Consider the following 5000-nt stretch of genomic DNA (forward strand, 5'->3'; position numbering starts at 1 on the left):
CCTATATAACCCTAGCCCTAACCCTATCACCCTACCCCAACCCTAGCCTTAACCCTAACCCTAACCCTGGACTGGCTGCACGGAATGTCTGGACCCCGGTGGTCGAAGGACTTAGCGCAGAGCCCACGGCGACCAACCCTCGACGGCCAAATATGCGTATGTGACAATGCCATTTTTCAGTGTCGAGGGGCCGAGCGCGCAGGGCGCCCGGCCGTCCCCCTCGACCAGCTGGGCGCACGGTCGGCGCAGGCCGTCGAGCCAGCCGGCCGTCCGCCTCGACCAGCTCGGCGCACGGTCGGTGCGGCCAGGTCGAGGGGCCGAGAACGCAGGCCGACCGTCCGTCTCCCTCGACCAGCTCTACACAAGGTCGGTGCAGGCCGTCGAGCCAGCCGGCCGTCCGCCTCGACCATCTCGGAACACGGTCGGTGCAGGCCAGGTCGAGGGGCCGAGAGCGCAGGCCGACCGTCCGCCTCCCTCGACCAGCTGGGCGCACGGTCGGCGCAGGCCGTCGAGTTAGCCGGCCGTCTCCCTCGACCAGTTCGGCGCACGGTCGGTGCGGCCAGGTCGAGGGGCCGAGAGCGCAGGCCGACCGTCCGTCCCCCTCGACCATCTCGGAGCACGGTCGGTGCAGGCCAGGTCGAGGGGCCGAGAGCGCAGGCCGACCGTCCGCCTCCCTCGACCAGCTGGGCCGCACGGTCGGTGCAGGCCGTCGAGTTAGCCGGCCGTCCCCCTCGACCATCTCGGAACACGGTCGGTGCAGGCCAGGTCGAGGGGCCGAGAGCGCAGGCCGACCGTCCGCCTCCCTCGACCAGCTGCGAACACGGTCGGTGCAGGCCAGGTCGAGGGGCCGAGAGCGCAGGCCGACCGTCCGCCTCCCTCGACCAGCTGCGAACACGGTCGGTGCAGGCCAGGTCGAGGGGCCGAGAGCGCAGGCCGACCGTCCGTCTCCCTCGACCAGCTCTACACAAGGTCGGTGCAGGCCGTCGAGCCAGCCGGCCGTCCGCCTCGACCATCTCGGAACACGGTCGGTGCAGGCCAGGTCGAGGGGCCGAGAGCGCAGGCCGACCGTCCGCCTCCCTCGACCAGCTGGGCGCACGGTCGGTGCAGGCCGTCGAGTTAGCCGGCCGTCCCCCTCGACCATCTCGGAACACGGTCGGTGCAGGCCAGGTCGAGGGGCCGAGAGCGCAGGCCGACCGTCCGCCTCCCTCGACCAGCTGCGAACACGGTCGGTGCAGGCCAGGTCGAGGGGCCGAGAGCGCAGGCCGACCGTCCGTCTCCCTCGACCAGCTCTACACAAGGTCGGTGCAGGCCGTCGAGCCAGTCGGCCGTCCGCCTCGACCATCTCGGAACACGGTCGGTGCAGGCCAGGTCGAGGGGCCGAGAGCGCAGGCCGACCGTCCGCCTCCCTCGACCAGCTGCGAACACGGTCGGCGCAGGCCGTCGAGTTAGCCGGCCGTCTCCCTCGACCAGTTCGGCGCACGGTCGGTGCAGGCCAGGTCGAGGGGCCGAGAGCGCAGGCCGACCGTCCGTCTCCCTCGACCAGCTCTACACAAGGTCGGTGCAGGCCGTCGAGCCAGTCGGCCGTCCGCCTCGACCATCTCGGAACACGGTCGGTGCAGGCCAGGTCGAGGGGCCGAGAGCGCAGGCCGACCGTCCGCCTCCCTCGACCAGCTGCGAACACGGTCGGCGCAGGCCGTCGAGTTAGCCGGCCGTCTCCCTCGACCAGCTCGGCGCACCGTCGGTGCGGCCAGGTCGAGGGGCCGAGAGCGCAGGCCGACCGTCCGCCTCCCTCGACCAGCTGGGCGCACGGTCGGCGCAGGCCGTCGAGCCAGCCGGCCGTCCGCCTCGACCATCTCGGAACACGGTCGGTGCAGGCCAGGTCGAGGGGCCGAGAGCGCAGGCCGACCGTCCGCCTCCCTCGACCAGCTGCGAACACGGTCGGCGCAGGCCGTCGAGTTAGCCGGACGTCTCCCTCGACCAGCTCGGCGCACGGTCGGTGCAGGCCAGGTCGAGGGGCCGAGAGCGCAGGCCGACCGTCCGCCTCCCTCGACCAGCTGCGAACACGGTCGGCGCAGGCCGTCGAGTTAGCCGGCCGTCTCCCTCGACCAGCTCGGCGCACCGTCGGTGCGGCCAGGTCGAGGGACCGAGAGCGCAGGCCGACCGTCCGTCTCCCTCGACCAGCTCTACACACGGTCGGTGCAGGCCGGTCGAGGGGCCGAGAGCGCAGGCCGGCCGGCAGTCTCCCTCGACCATCTCGGAACACGGTCGGTGCAGGGCAGCCGGCAATCGACTTGGCTGCACCGACTGTCTGCCGAGCTGGTCGAGCGTGACTGCCGGCTGACCTGCGCACTGGACCCCTCGGAGAGCTGAAGTGACACTTCCATATTTTCAGTGCAACTTAGTGGAGGGGAGACTGCCGGCCTATCGGCGCGCTAGGCCCTTCGACTTGGCTGCACCGACTTGTCGGCCGAGCCGGTCGAGGGAGACTGCCGGCTGGCCTGCGCGCTGCGCCCCTCGGATACCTGAAGTGACACTTCCTTTTTTTTTTTTTTCAGTGCAACTTAATCGAGGCGCTGGGCCCCTCGACTGGGTACACCGACCGTCTGCCGAGCTGACCGAGGAGACTGCCGGCTTGCCTGCGCGCTGGGCCCCTCGCATAGCTTAAGTGGCTTCCATTTTTTCAGAGTAAAATTGCCATTTTGAGAGTGCACGGCTTAGGCCTTGGAGTAGGTGGACCTGTTTGGTATCAAAGGAAAGGCCTTGACAAGGGCTACAATCCTGGGGGGATAAATTGGACCTGTGTGTCCCAGGGTTCGAGGAGTGAATTTTTGAAAATATGTCTTTTTGGAGAAAAGCTTAAGTGACACTTCCTTTTTTCAATGTGAAATATTTCTGTGCATGATGGGGAGGAGTGTAGTACGTAGTTTTTTTCCTCTTGTCCAGACGAACATTTCGATACCAAGAACACCCACTTACGCCCAAGAGTACGAAAGATACAATCAAAATGGCAATGAGGTCGGAAAGTTCCAAGTCAGTGACAATGTAGATTTTTTTCATACCTCCCGAACCCGACCCCCCGGGGCACCAATTTTTCAGGATTGTAGACCAGACCCCAGAAAAACTTTCCTGAAGGTTTGGTCTCTTAAACTCTTATAATTATGAAAGATATGGTCCGAATGCGGGGAAAAGCGACTTTTGTAATTGACCGAAATTCCAACTCAGATGGTGGGGTAGTTGGGGTATACACTTTACAGGACCTTGAGTCTGGGGTCGAAATCGGAGGAATGGAGGACCGCACTGACTGTCTGCCGAGCGGGTCGAGGCAGTCTGCCGGCTGGGATCCTCGGAAAGCTTAAGTGACAATTCCATTATTTCTTTTGTTTTTTTTTCGTGCAACTTGGTCGAGGGGGACGGACGGTCGGCCTGCGCTCTCTGCCCCTCGACCGGCCTGCACCGACCGTGTGCCGAGCTGGTCGAGGGAGACGGCCGGCTGCCTCGACGGTCTGCACCGACCGTCTGCCGAGCTGGTCGAGGGAGACGGCCGGCCGGCCTGAGCGCTCTGTCCCTCGACCTGCCTGCACCGACCGTGTGTAGAGCTGGTCGAGGGAGACGGCCGGCCGGCCTGCGCGCTCTGCCCCTCGACCTGCCTGCACCGACCGTGTGCCGAGCTGGTCGAGGGCGACGGCCGGCCGGCCTGCGCTCTCGGGCCCTCGACCTGGCTGCACCGACCGTGAGCCGAGCTGGTCGAGGGAGACGGCCGGCCGGCCTGCGCTCTCTGCCCCTCGACCTGGCTGCACCGACCGTGCGCCGAGCTGGTCGGGGGAGACGGCCGGCTGGCTCGACGTTCTGCAGCGACCGTGTGCCCAGCTGGTCGAGGGGGACGGACGGCCGGCCTGCGCTCTCGGCCCCTCGACCTGGCCGCACCGACCGTGCGCCGAGCTGGTCGAGGGAGACGGCCGGCTGCCTCGACGGTCTGCACCGACCGTGTGCCGAGCTGGTCGAGGTGGACGGCCGGCCGGCCTGCGCTCTCGGGCCCTCGACCTGGCTGCACCGACCGTGTGTAGAGCTGGTCGAGGGAGACGGCCGGCTGCCTCGACGGTCTGCACCGACCGTGTGCCGAGCTGGTCGAGGTGGACGGCCGGCCGGCCTGCGCTCTCGGGCCCTCGACCTGGCTGCACCGACCGTGTGCCGAGCTGGTCGAGGGAGACGGCCGGCCGGCCTGCGCGCTCTGCCCCTCGACCTGGCTGCACCGACCGTGCGCCGAGCTGGTCGAGGGAGACGGCCGGCTGGCTCGACGGCCTGCACCGACCGTGTGCCGAGCTGGTCGAGGGGGACGGCCGGCTGGCTCGACGTTCTACAGCGACCGTGTGCCCAGCTGGTCGAGGGAGACGGCCGGCCGGCCTGCGCGCTCTGCCCCTCGACCTGCCTGCACCGACCGTGTGTAGAGCTGGTCGAAGGAGACGGCCGGCTGCCTCGACGGCCTGCACCGACCTTCTGCCGAACTGGTCGAGGGAGACGGCCGGCCGGGCCTGCGCTCTCTGCCCGTCGACCTGGCCGCACCGACCGTGTGCCGAGCTGGTCGAGGGGGACGGCCGGCTGGCTCGACGTTCTGCAGCGACCGTGTGCCCAGCTGGTCGAGGGAGACGGCCGGCCGGCCTGCGCGCTCTGCCCCTCGACCTGCCTGCACCGACCGTGTGTAGAGCTGGTCGAGGGAGACGGCCGGCTGCCTCGACGGCCTGCACCGACCGTCTGCCGAACTGGTCGAGGGAGACGGCCGGCCGGGGCCTGCGCTCTCTGCCCTCGACCTGGCTGCAACCGACCGTGCGCCGAGCTGGTCGAGGGAGACCGGCCGGCTGGCTTGCGCGCTCTGCCCTCGACCTGGCTGCACCGACCGTGCGCCGAGCTGGTCGAGGGGAGACGGCCGGCTGCCTCGACCTGCCTGCACCGACCGTGTGCCGAGCTGGTCGAGGGCCGGCCGGCCTGCGCTCTCGGCCTCGACC

The sequence above is a fragment of the Saccostrea echinata genome, unplaced genomic scaffold (genome assembly GCF_033153115.1).
Source record: "Saccostrea echinata isolate AGI-Se365-2 ecotype Australia unplaced genomic scaffold, CSIRO_AGI_Sech_v1 ptg000153l, whole genome shotgun sequence".
Lineage (NCBI taxonomy): Eukaryota > Metazoa > Mollusca > Bivalvia > Ostreida > Ostreidae > Saccostrea > Saccostrea echinata.